Source organism: Plectropomus leopardus, chromosome 9, assembly GCF_008729295.1.
Source record: "Plectropomus leopardus isolate mb chromosome 9, YSFRI_Pleo_2.0, whole genome shotgun sequence".
Lineage (NCBI taxonomy): Eukaryota > Metazoa > Chordata > Actinopteri > Perciformes > Serranidae > Plectropomus > Plectropomus leopardus.
This window is the reverse complement of record NC_056471.1, coordinates 1,906,140-1,920,328: the sequence shown is the minus strand read 5'-3', so window position 1 is coordinate 1,920,328 and position 14,189 is coordinate 1,906,140. Positions and strand designations below refer to the sequence as shown.

At 39.6% G+C, this 14,189-nt stretch overlaps 1 long non-coding RNA gene across 1 annotated transcript; it reads right to left on the bottom strand.

Annotated features, from left to right (window-relative positions):
- Window positions 1–1,699: 1,699 nt before the first annotated feature.
- Window positions 1,700–13,925, bottom strand: LOC121948195. The gene is made up of 4 exons (XR_006106133.1): window positions 13,629–13,925; window positions 11,583–11,620; window positions 4,609–4,665; window positions 1,700–2,027 (listed from the first exon to the last, which is right to left on the bottom strand). It is a non-coding gene; the product is annotated as an uncharacterized LOC121948195 (long non-coding RNA).
- Between the last annotated feature and the right edge of the window lie 264 nt (window positions 13,926–14,189).

Below are 14,189 nucleotides of genomic sequence, written 5' to 3'. Positions count from 1 at the left end.
TAGAGTCTGTATGGTTGATGATGAATATATTTAGTCTCTCTAACTGCAAAATGTCACTATCAGCAACATGTATTCTATTAACAGAAAAAACCCTTTCAAATAAGACAAATTCAAGAGAATAAAAAGTTTCTATGAAATGTCATATAGTTGAGTCAACATCTAAACCAATCAGCTTTTCAATCAGCTGAGAGCCAGGTGGCGCAGCCGGCAGAGCGCAACTGTGCTCTTGATGTTGCAAGATTATCGCCGTCCACTTTTGCATGACGTCAGACCAAGTCGGGCTGGGCTCGGGCACAAATCTAACCAGGATGCATTGCCTGTCGATCGCCAGTGATCAGTTCTGAGCAGAACTGGGTAGGCTCGAACGAGACTAGTTGTCCATCCAAAGAGCTCCTGAGCAGACAGTGTCCCTTTATTTCTAGCACTATCTCTTGTGACCATCGAACAGCAGCAACATTTGCACATTTGCATTGCACATGTGTCATACCTTATAGCTCCCATGGGGTCAAAGGGGGACCATAACCTTTTTAAAAATAGTTTTTAAATCTTTTTTTTTTTTTTTTTGCAATTTGTTAAACATTTCTAGCCAAATTGTTCATTGCCTTTTTCCCATGTTTTGAAAGAAACCATACCAATAAGCTCTGGGTTCACAGATGTAAATGCTTGTGAGAGGCGTCTGAAAACAGAGATGTTGGTTGGTTGGTTGGTTGGTTGGTTGGTTGGTTAATTGGTTGGTTGGAAAAAGGCAATGAGGAAGAAATGGCTCCCAAACTGCAGGTAATCAGAAGATTTGCTAAAAAAATCATCATTTCAAGCACTTTTTCTCAGGTCATTTCCTTGTTTTTTGTTTCCTCACTGATTTTTTAAACCCTTTTTGGGGTATTTTGGGAATTTTTGGGTAATTTCTTCTTAGGTGTCTTATTGCCTTATCCCCGTGTTTTGTTAATGCTAATTTACTCAAGATTCAAAGTTTTAAATACATGACATGATCACTGAAGTGGATTTTCTTTATGGATTGATATGTAGAAATGATTATATATGCAAATATTTCTTTATTCTGAATATTTATTGAGGCATCAACAGTAATGTATGAGGAAAGAGTGAGGGGATCCTTTTAGACCCCCATCAGTACAGTAATATTTCACTGTGAACTGGACTAAATGATGATGACTGATGTGTTCCATTCATGTCTAAACACATACAGCCACAATCAATTCAATACAAACCTGTAAGATTATCACACACACAAACATACTAACCGTTTAACACACTGTACATGGAAGTGCTGATAAGCCCCGCCCCCAAGAACAGTATTTCCAGGAATCCCCCTTTCTGATAGGTCAAGGGATTCCTGGGAAAACTGGACCCCAGGAGAGAGGAGGAGAAACAGAGGAGGTCAGTGAGCTTTTCCTCCTCTGATTTGATCCGGCCATCATTACATCGACATCAGGAGATCCATCGCTTACATGCAAAAGGTCACATTGATTCCATACTTCAAATGTGCACACTGCACGTCTTTTCCACGTCTATATACCCAAATCACTGCTCATATATAACGTCATCTCTTTCAAATGTTTGATGTTGAATTTAATGGTAATTTCTGAAGTCATCTACAAAAATAATTAATAAAAATATAATAAATAAAAATATTTTAAACAATATCAAGAAAATTTGTTAAATTTTCATATTTGTCCCAAATCCTCATTTTGTGACTACTTTTATTTTATTTTTTCTCCTATGTTTTTTTTCAAAAAATGTTACACAGAAGCAATTTCCCTCTGAATTGAAAAATGAGCAAACTTTATTGACATACATCATAGTGTTTCTCTGACAGTGTCCTCCTGTCCTGTGACTTCCTGTTTCAACTCACACTGCCTGTGTGAAGCAGCCCTGGACGTTGTCCCCTGGCTGTCCCCAGATGGGTATTTGTGTCCTGTGTCCCGAGCTACAGTGCTTCATCTCAGACTACCAACTGACCAGAGATGCAGCACTGCACCATGGGCCACAGGGATGGACCAGGACGTCAGCTGGAGACAAACACAGGGACATCAGTCAGTTTACACACAGTGTTACTTTTTGTCTTTTGATTTTACAAGCAGTAAGACATCGGTGCTCCCTCACAGTATAAGTTACATCAATAATCAGAAATGCGCTAATAAGACATTTGCAGAAAGTAATTCTAAGGACACAAATAGATTTTCTTTTTTTCCAATCTGTAGTCCCATTTTCAAAACTCTGAACACAATAAGCACAACAGCTTGGATTGTACCATTAAACATACCATTAACTCTGTTCATGTTATCTTCCAGTGGTGAAATATAAACAAGGTAATTATACTTAATAGATTTATATTTGTAATGAAGATTTCTATTCTGACTTAACTTCATACACATCATGCACACTGTCCTTACAGTTAGCAAAGAGATGAAGAAAAATGACCGACAGTCAGGTGATCCATCATTAGCTGATGTGAAGCGATAGCTAAAGGTTTTTTTTTTAAAAAACTGGGGAACAAACATGGTGACAATTGAATGGCAGCTGATTAAAATGTGAAAAAAATGTGCGAACTGAACTCCCTGTCTTCATTTACAGCTGAGACACAGTTTCGCCATTTTACATTTCTGAAAGGTCAGAAATACCAGTGACGAAAAAGGACCTGAATAACTCTGTGTGTGTGTGTTTGTGAGAGAAATAGAGAGAGAGAGACAGAGAGAGAGAAAGAGAGAGGGAGAGAGGGAGAGAGAGAGAGAGAGAGAGGGAGAGAGAGAGAGGACAGCACAAACATTTTTGTTGGGGAGGGGTAAACAGGAAATGGTTTTAACCCCCAGTGGACCAACATAATACCAACGTCCTGTAATGCTGCTGCTCCCTCTGACATTCCACACATTCAAACTCTCACCAATAATGATTCTGTGTGTGTGTGTGTGTGTGTGTGTGTGTGTGTGTGTGTGTGTGTGTGTGTGTGTGTGCGTGCAGTTTTAGCTGTCTGTTGTTAACATGGCCTTTTTAACAGAATATACAGTATGTCTATCACACAAGCTGATAAACACATTACACATACCAAACATTTTAAAAAATCAGCCTGCTTTCAGCTTTGTGATACAAGAATTTTGAAAAGAGGGCAACAACCTCTGAGTTCCTGGCTAATGCAACACATACTCTGGCTGTAACCCGTCTGAAGGTTGAGGGTTTGTAGGAGTACTCATGGTCAACGCTAAATGGTACACACTTTACAGTTTTCTACCTTAACAGACAAAACATGTAACAGTTTACCTGAGACTCACTCCCTCAATTACTCAATTAAAGGAGGAAGCGCCCGCTAAGCCTCACTCTGTAAATGTATATAATATAATATATAATGTAAAATAATATTAAAGAACATAATTTATGTTTAAATTGATTTTAAAGTAAGCATGAGATGTTATATCACTTATAAATGTAAAAAAAAAAAAAATCACATGAAAGATTTAAAGCTTTTACAGAGGATTATTTTCATTAATATCTGTTCACTGGTATACATGGTGAATCTGAGTGTCAGTGGAAAATGAAATAGAGTTTAAACAGGGCAAATACTGATTTGGTTTGCTAATGTCACGCTCAGGTTATAATGCAATTTGTTGATTATGTTCACAGAATATTAATCTATGGAGGATTTCCACACACTATTTTAAGGAGATACCTATCAAATTGAGGATATTTTGAGTCGCATGACAAAAACATATATTTGAGTATATATTATGTGTTTCAAAGCGTCTCTTTTTCCATTGATATGAGTTAATTGTTGATGAAAAATAAATAATGTCACATTTTTTGTTAAAAAAAGGTCTGTTGAGACCATTTATTGTCATTTTTTGGAGTAGAGATCAATCATTACATTATTTTGTGTGTTTGAAACATATTTGGGTTCTGAATGGGTTAACTTCTCACATTCTGATTTATGCACCACCTTTATTTTTTAGTGCAAAGTATCTTAAATAAAATGATGGTCTGAAATGTGCCAACATCCCATCAGATTTTACCATTCTCAGTTTATTTTTTAAAGCCTAGCAGCTCTAGTTTCATAATAAATACATATTTCAATATTCATATTGTCTTGTGGTATATGGCAGAAATTTAGTGCCAATTTGAACAAACAACAGGGGGGAAGTAACTTGAAATAGAGTAAGTCCCCACACAGCATCTTCAGAGTGATTTCATTGATTTTTTTTATTTTTTTTTTTATTGTATTTTGCAGTGTAAAACATATTTGTTACAGCCATCCAAAACCCTTTGGAGCATTGGAGTTTAAAGAAACTCAGCCCCTGGATGGAACTACACCTTATTAACATATTAGATGTTGGCTTGTCAGTACATTTGTACGAACTGGGTCTCTTAAACTATATTAAAGTGATATAAAACTCTAAAAAAACAGCTAAAGTTATGGACTTAAGAGACTAAGTGGAGGCAAGAGCGTCCTGTAATTTCGGAAGATGACAGACAAAAAGCCTCAGTGAGAACGTCTCTGGATTCAGATCAGATATACATGCTGTATATTATATTGTAGTTAAACGCCTCATGGGCATTCCTTTTACTGAAACCAACACAAGCAGACACTGTGCAGGATCTCACCCAAAGTGAAGACTGTTGGATCTCCATCTCTGATCTCCAACATCTCAACAGAAGCACCTGGTAGAAAATAGAGACACACTTGAAAAAACCTGTTAAAATGTTCTCAGTGGCTTTAACCCTTTGAAACCTGGAGCAACATCACTTTGTAGTGCTGCTTTCACTTTTCACAAGTAGTTAAACCTTTGAACCCTGAGCAAATTGGTACATTTTTTTTAAAGACATGGGGAAAAGGCAATGAGAAACTCAATATATGTTTCTCATATTGCAACACATTGGTAGATGTCATTTTGTTTTTGTTTTGTTTTTTGAATTATCATTTTTCTTTTTAATGGTTTTGTTTATTTTGGGTTCGGTTGTCTATTTTTCAGTCAATTTTCTTGTACTTTTTACTTATTTTTTGCTGATTTAGGGGTAATTTCTTAAGTTGCTCATTGCCTTGTTCCCACGTTTATTTCAGAAATCTGGTCAGTTTTCTTAGGTTTCAAAGGGTTAATGGTATCATAACTGGCACTGTAACAGTTAATGTCTGTTTCGCTGAGTGCATCAAGGAGAGTAAAGACAGAGGGCGAGGAAGAAAAGTGATGTTTTCCAAGAACGCTCTGGCTCTGCTCGCCTGGAAACTCCCAGTCTGCCCATATAAGGCCTGAGCCAGCCTTTTATTTTGGGGATCATGGAAAATGGGATTGCTGCTTTGGATAAACATTCCCTCTTCCAGTCTGTGATCGCTCCCACTGATAGTCTGCCCCCCCCCCCCCCCCCCCCCCCTTCCAGCTGGCTACATTCATTCCCTTTTCTAGTCACAGTGGAGAGAGACTCACTTAAAAGGCAGCAGAGAGAGAGGAGGCCTTTATCTCACTGTGTCCAGCTCCCTCTGCTCTGGGCCCAACAAGTCCATATTAAGAAGAAAGAGTGACTTTCTCTCCCTCACACACATACACACACACTGCACACAGAAATCCACAATCCCACACTGGGTCATATCTGGAGGTCTGTCCGCAGGAAGTGTTGCCCTCATTAAACCAAACCAACAAACAAATCTGCCCTCTCCCAGCCTGTGTGTCTGTGTGCACATATATACTACACACATCTTCAAGCTTTAGGCCTGCAATGGGTTCCAAGTTTTCAGACCAGCCTCGGTTCTTCATCTTCATCCTCATCCTCATCCTCATCCTCATCCACATTACCAGAACTGATTCAAATATACACTGATGCGTGTCATTCTTGTCAGCTGTAATGTCGTGCGTGTACAGACACTTATGGTGTTAGCGTCACCATTTTTGGTCACCCCTCTGTTTGGGTACCTAGCACAGAGCTCTGATACTAAAAGGAGGAGCTAAAAACACTGCAGTCTGTTGATTGGTCAGTAGAGAATCAACTCTCTGTGTTCTCTCTCTGTGACAGGTTTTTCCAGACATTAAACTATAAAAATGAAAGAATGTTTGCAGCCTCTAGCAGCTGCCAACTGAGAGAAAATTATTTTATTCCCTGGGCCAACTGCCAGAAACTTTCAAGGTTGAATATTTACTTTGAGTGCTACTCAGTGCATGAACTGATGACATGAATCCATCAACACACCTTAAATGTCAATGTGACAACTTCAACCCCTACAGCTGTTTTTACTGTCTCCCTTGGATGACAAACATTTTTAGGAATGAGTTTAAGAAAATTATATTAATTTCGACCAGATTTTGTAAATTGTATATATTCTTTGTATATAATTGTATATATTCTACTCTAGTGGAGAGGAGGAAAAACTTGCCATAGTGTCGTTCCTGAGCGCTCCAGCAGCACTAAACCCCTGCTCTTGGTACATGTTTGTAGGGGCTACTTTTGGTTACAAAGTTACTACACCAAAATCTTTTGATAGAAACACAGCTTTAGGCTGCCTAGCTTTGGTTCAAACTGGACTCAACGATGACATCCAAAAAAAGAAAAAGTTGTAAAGGATGGAAAGTGTGAAAAAGTTCATCCCATAGGTCCATTAGTACTGTTAGAGTGAACTTCAGTCTTATTAAATATTATCTGCAAGAGCACAGAGCTCCAGAACAGTTCAGCACAAAGTAAAGAATAAAAAGCTGGTTGAAAACATGACGGCGTGAAGATTTAAGCAGCATCCAGCAGTGGTGCCCCCAGAAATGCTTCACATGGGTATCCACTGAAAATCTTGGGGTGGCACACCAAAACCAAAAGCCATAACATCTATTCCAACTGCACCACTAATCTACAACAGCCTGACAGCATCATTCCATCCAGTCTGCACTGTGTCAGGACGAACCAGTCACCTCTCAGTCCTTGAACAAGCAGAGTGGAGGCTGCACACACCTAAGATTTCTTGATTTCTCAATGAGTGAAACATTCATAATATCTCTCTTTCTGCTGGTAAACAGCGACAAAGTGAGGTTCATCCGGGGGCCCCAGAGCTGAGAAGCGTCCTGGAATCCTTCATCCAGGCATTTCTGATGTCAGAGCAGCTGGTGAGCGGCTGTACGCCCAGCTGCTGCCAGTGGAAGGCTTTCCTTTTCTTCAGTGGAGGAAATGAAAATGTAGAACGCTATCATAGAACATATAGTTGCCACAAGTAGAGGTAACAACTGACCTGAGCTCTGCTGATCCTCTCTGTGGTTAAAACTCCTGCAGCCACAGTCTGTCACAGCTAAAGGATGATTTCACTACAAAACTGTCCAAAGACCGCACAGGAGGGAAACAGTGTGGGATGATGGGAGTCAGCAAAGCCAATACAGAAATACTGACGACTTTACTCAGTAAATAAAACAAACGCTTCAACGTTTTAGTTTACATGTCAGGCCGATAAAGCCGATCTGAGTCGTTGAATCAGGATATGAACGGTCAGTGGATGGACATGTCACCATCCAAGGCCCAGGCTACCAGCCCAGAGTGGGACCATGTGTGTGTGTGTGTGTGTGTGTGTGTGAGTGGGTATGAGTGTGTTTAGACAAGCTGTGATAACAGTCAAAGCCATCTCTCCTGTTGAGCCAAACATTGCCTAATATGGTTTTCTTTCTCTTTCCCCTCGGCTCTGTAAATCACACACACAGGAAGCTCTCTCTCTCTCTCTCTCTCTCTCTCTCTCTCTCTCTCTCTCTAACTCACTCACTCACTCACTCACTCACTCATGCACACACACACACACACACACACACACACACAGCTAAGTGTCGCCTGTGTAATGTGAAATCAGTGTCTTTTTTTTACCAAAAACAAAACAACATTAAGACAGAATGTATGGAGAAAGAACGCACCAAGTACAACACATAAAAGTGATGGTTATAGCGAGTCTTAATGTCAATTACCAAAAATGGCAATGTTGAAGCATGCACTGAATCAAACACTGGAGGCTGATCAGAGCAGCTACAGCAGGGACATGGTAGAGGAGTGATGGGCTCTGATGAGGTTTTAGGGGATGTTGAAAATAAGTTAGTACTGTAAGAAGCTTGGGGGCGCTTTCTGAGCGAAACCCAAAGGGTGTAAAAGGAAATTTATACCATTAAATTAGCATGTATGTGTATATTTTTAAATGCGGGATAAGCTACTAAAAATAGGCAATAGACTCCTTTATTTAAGTGTTAAGTGCTCAATTCTTGGTCACCTGTATGACTGAGAATCTTCACCAACAGATTGATTGCTGATTGTAACCTTCCATATTACTTACAACAGCCAGATATTAGTTGGGGTTATTTTTGTACCAGTGGGAAATGGGCTCGAGTGTTGACAAACAAAATGGTTCCCAGTCTGGAGGCTGGACCCCCGGAGGGGTCTTACAGTAAGAAAATTCTGTGGAGTCAAAAGACAATTAAGAGAAAAAGGACAAATCTAGGGTGGAGAAGGAAAAACATAAACTCTAATAACCCTTTTCCCATAGCCAGTAGAGCAGAGCTGTTTACATGGCTCTGCAGTTGACGAGTATGGCTTTCTGTGTGTAGGGGTTCTTTCGGTGAGTCATGTTTGACATCAGGGACAGGCCGGCTGACAGGTTAGTAAACGGTATACATCACCATGGATGGAGGCCTGTGAAAACTTCACGCTGGTTAAGGGGCTAAAATTAGCGTGCTCACCTGTTTTTTTACAAAAACCATAAACTATTTTTTTATCGCACTTGAATTTTTTTTTTTAACTATAAAACTACTCTGAAGGGAACTGAAGAGGAGCAGTGCAGGAACAAAAAATAAACAGACTTATTAGTCCTAAAATGATCCAAAACTCTTGCTCATAAAATATGGTATGGGGGTTACTTTTTAACCCTTTAAACCTGTATCAACATCACTTTTCCTGTGCTGCATTCAGAAGCCTTTCACAAGCATTTAAACCTTTGAACCCTCAGCACATTGGTTTGATTTCTAGCAAAAACAATAAACTTGCAGGCATGTGTGGGAGTCAGAAAGTGGGGTTTCATTACAGATTTGTGCAAAACTCAAGCAATATTTGTGAAATATATTTTCATTGAGTGATATTCTGCAACTTCTCCTCTAATTATAACAATTCAAAGAGCATGGTAATGGATGTTCAAAACATTAGCAGTTTTATTTCTATTGCAGCCACCACACTAGCCGTCATTATTTCAAGTCCAAGGCTACGTAGGCTTGTTATGGAGCCATAATGGAAAGGCAAGCCCCTTATAGATGGGAGCGGCCACGTATTAAGGATTTCTGGGAGGTGATAGACCACAAATTCACAGAGGAATTGTGGATTCAATAATTCCGGATGATCCGCTCAACTTTTGAGGAGTTATGTGATGCAATAAAACCTCTTGTAGCGCCTGCTGCATCATGCCCGAGGGAGTTTTTTTTTTAAGTTGACATGTTTCCATTAGACATTTTTTATGTACACAACTTAAATTTGAGCAGTTTGAGGGTTAATGGAAGCCCACCTAGTGTTGATTGACTCACTGATGAAATGAAGTGACTCTTTTCCACAAGAAATGAGTGACCAATGCCCCCCCCAAAAAATCAAAAACACTCAGCATGAGGGTTGGTCTTTGGAGGAGTTAATCTCTCCATCTCTTTCTCTCTTTCCTTGCATCCCCCCCCCCCCCCCCCCCCCCCTCCCCCCCCCCCATGTGAAATTGACCGGGGAATCATGTCTCCTGGTCCCAGAGGGGGTTGCTGTGAGTGTGTGTTTGCAGGGGGGTTATGTGAAAGTCCTCCTAACCCAGTGCCCCCAAGACTTGTGACTGCTCAGTCAATAAATATAGCATTTCCTTCTCTCCTCCCTCTGTGCACTTTCTCATGTCCATCCCAGTCATCAGCAGGACAGCAGTTCCTGGCTGCTGGGGGACCACACCACACCACTGGATCTGGGAACAGGGGCCTTCATATGTTACATTAACCTCCCCCGCCCTGTCAGACTCAGCAGCCAGCTGGCGGCCAAAGACTGACTTTAATGCCACTTAAGGGGAAATTTAGTGGGGAAATTAGGATTCAAGGGCATAACTAGTGAACACAGAAACACAGATGCTAGTTAAAGTAATATTTGTACCAGGTTACTCATAGTTGGTTTAACCCTTTAAAAGCTGGATCAACATCACTTTTCTTATGCTGTATTCAGTTGAATTCACAAGAAGGCTTTTTAACTTTTTTCTGAGCAACATTGGTTTGCTTTCTGTAAAAAACATAGGGGGAAACGCAATACAACAACTTGGCGAGAAATGTTGTACAAACTGCATGAAATTGGAGAAAGATGTCCAGAAAACCTTATTTATTGTCATCATAATTATATATTCAAAATTAGACTACAAAATTCTTGTTATTTTTAAGCACTTTTTTTGGATCATTCATGTTTTTGTTTTTTGTTTCTTTCTTTCTTTGTTTTTGTCTTGTACTTTTTTACTTGTTTTGTCAGTTTCTGGAGGTCATGTATCTCTATGTTGCTTATTGCCTTTTCCCCACAGTTTTTAAAGAAATAAAACCAATTTGCTCAGACTTCAAAGGGTTAAATGCGTAATTTACAGAACAAAAAACTTACAGAAAAAAAAAAAAATGAACAAACGTGTGATGCCTTGTTTTACTATCTTTGTGGGGACCAATAGAGTTTTAAAAGAATTTTTCACCCCTTCAGTGATCATTTTTACATCAATAACTCACCACATTACACTGAATTCATAAATATAACATTGCTTTTCTCTAATGTATCTGATAAAGACAAGAATCCAAAAACGGCCAACATTGTTAATGAATGAAGTCATTGGGGACCACATTTAACACCAGCAAAACTTCATTAAAACATACTTTTACAAACTCTCACATAGTTCGAGCAGTATAATCCAAGTCTCATTTATCTTGTCATGTGCACAGTACTTCACAAACACCGTCAGCCCTTTTCAGTGAGGATTAAAAAGCTCATCTATGCTTTCACTTAGTCCCTATTTGAAAGGGCTGATGTCAAGGTAATGCATGTGTTTGTGAAGTACCGAGCATACACTTAAAAAAAGTTCTAACATAAAAAAAAGTTAGTGTCCAGGACAAATTTTTAAGTTGACTGATTTAAAAAGACAAGTTGAATTATTACAACATTACCTCAGCTTGCTTTTTCAAATTCAGTCTGGATTTATGAGACGTGGATCATAATGCACCAGTTGTGTGATTGTTTGCACACAGATGTTTGATATAGTTTTGCTGTTGTTAAAGCTGGAACCCTACTTCTTTAATTCATCGACAATGTTTGCCATTTTTGGATCCTTCACTCACTGTGAAGGTAGGGAACACAGGGTGAGTAACAGATATACAAATGGTCATTTGGGGGTAAAGTATGCCCTTAAAACCATTATAGTGAGGACATTTCTGCACTGCGAGGGCACTTTGGTTCACCCTCACTGCTTCAGAGGACCGTTTACAGGATAAGAATTAGTTAAAACAGGAGAAGTGTGTGCGTGTGTGTGTGTGTGTGCGTGCGAGAGTGTGTGTGTGTGTGTGTGTGCGCGTGTGTGTGTGTGTGTGTGTGTGTGTGTGTGTTGCTCCTACCTGGTCTGTTTCTTCAACACCTCCTGGTTGTCCTTGTCCTTCATCAGACAAAAATATGGCATTAAGAACAAGTGAAAACTGCATTTTGATGTAACCTTAAAATGAGTGAAGTGATCCAGCTGCTGTATGGTCACACTGTTGTTCTCAGTGAGCACTGCTGCATCTGGTGTGTCTCAGTGACACACACTGAACCAGACAGTGAGGGGATCCCTTCAAACCTTTATAGCAACACAAAATCTGGCTTACTGCCCAACTCAATTGTCCAATTTTCTAAAACTTTTTTGGGAGAATAATTTATTACCTTTCTACTGTCTTTTAAATTTTATTTCACAATTTCTATGATTTTTTCAAGAATGCTAGTTTTATGATTAGTGTTTTTGGAGGATTTGTGATTTGTGATTTGTCATACTTGTAACTTTTTATGTGCTGTATTGTATATTATCTGATTGTCTCCACCTGACTGTCTCTCAATAAGCAGACCATAATCACCTGACAGATGAATGTGTTTGTTTCTTTATGTTGCTCACTCTGCTTTGTGATGATGATTTGAAAATGTCTGACAGCGATCTCTATTAGATTGACACATTGCACAATCAGCATTTACTGGGAGCTTTTAATACAGTGTGTTGATCTTTTGTTTAACTCTTGCCTCTGCAAACCTTTAACAGCCATACCAGACTTAACTCTTCATTATATGTGCTTTGCGTGATAACTGAGCATTTTTGCTGTGGTGTTTTACACTGATGAAGGCTTTTTTCTGACCCTCCACATTTCTTTTGTTTTGCACTCATCCACTATGATCTAAAAATGAAAATAAAACTTGCTTGAGTTTAAGTCATTCATCCCAACACACTGTGTGATACCAGTGATTGCTGTATGTCACACTGTGTGAGAGAGGTTTAATAAAAACTTTAAAGACATTAGTTTGGAGGCAGGTCAGACTGGGTGACAAATGTCTACTAAATCCTGTAACTTAAAAATAAAAATAAAATAAATAAAATACACGTTAATAAAAAAAAAAAATAGCAAGCTGAGACAGCTCATTCGCTCACTTCATCTGCTGAAGACTACAGGAACAAAAACAAGCTTTTTTCTTGTTCAGATAAAGCTTGCAACAAAGATAACTACATATTAATATCTATGAGACAATAGCCGCTTGTAGAGTTAGCACTGGCTGCAGCATTGTGTCATTGGTTCATTGGCTGTGTTCTACACCTGAGTCTCAGCAGAGTCACATCTCCGTCTGAACCTAATGTCGCCATCAGTGGATGTGTTTTACAGTGAGCTCTGGGGACACTGTTTTGGACTGACAGCCAAATATTTCACCATTGTTGTGTGATTTTGGGACCGCCAAAACCACACAGTGTGAAGCGCCTTTATTTGACATCAAGTCCGCTGTCATATGATGTCATGGCTCTGTAATGCTGTGCAGACATTTCTAAAGCATTTGCAAAACCAGACTCTGACAACATCCAACATGAGGACACAATGTGGATTGTGATGGATGACCTGTGTCAAGCAAGTTTCAGATGGCTGCCTGGGTGACAGAAAAACACATTCAAATAAAACAAAACATGGCATGTTTTAACCCTTTGAAACCTGGAGTGACGTCACTTTTCTTGTAGTGCTTTTAGACAGCTTTCACGTGTATTTAAACCTTTGAGCCCTGAACAAACTGATTTGATTTTTTTTGAACATAGGAATAAAGGCAATGAGCAAGTAAGAAATGTCCCACATATTGCATAAAAATTACTTGATTCAGTATTTTTTTTAAGCTAGGAAAAAAATTCCAGAGTAATATTTAAAGTAATCATAATTGTATAATCAAAACCAATTTTTAGAAACATCATGATTTTTAGGCAGTTTTCCCTTGGTTTTTTTTTCTTTTCCATTTTGACTTTTTTTTGTCCACTAATTTTCAGGTTATTTTTCTTGTACGTTTAAACTAATTTCATGCTAATTCCTGGGTCATCTCTTCAAGTTGCTCATTGCCTGTTTTTTCCCGAAGTGTTGTAAAACACAGGTGAGAGTAGTGTGTGGACATACCTGAGTGAGTGATGTGCTGCAGGTCAGCTGAGGTGCTGCTGGGGTCCTTCTGCAGCAGCCGGCTACTTCACTGCTTCTCTGCTGGGCTCAGGAGCTTTCTTGAGGTCTGTCATCTCCACTTGCAGGTTACTTGGTGTTCTGGGTGAAATGAATTAGCTCTTGTGTGACTGCTCTAACAGAAGGCTGCTTTGCAGTAGTGCTGAAGTTGAGGAGTGAGTTTACCCGCTGGCTTAAACTTCACAGTGAGCTGAAGTTCAAATCACACTGAACTGGGATTGCTCATCAGTGTGGGACACCCTGTGCTCTGTGCGTGTGTGTGTGTGTATGTGTGTGTCTCGCTCTTATGAGGCAGATGGACTGCCAAGCCATGCATTCCACTGTTACCTTGTATGGTCAGTGGGGGGCGGGCCTTACACCAGGGAATGGCCCCTCAAAACATGACTGATTGGCTGATGTCAGAGGAACCAAGAAGTGACCTGTAAAGACTGCCTGGGAAAGATGGAGGGACAGGAGAGACAGAGGGCTAAACAGAGAAGAGGAGGGGGTGAGAAAGAGGGAAAG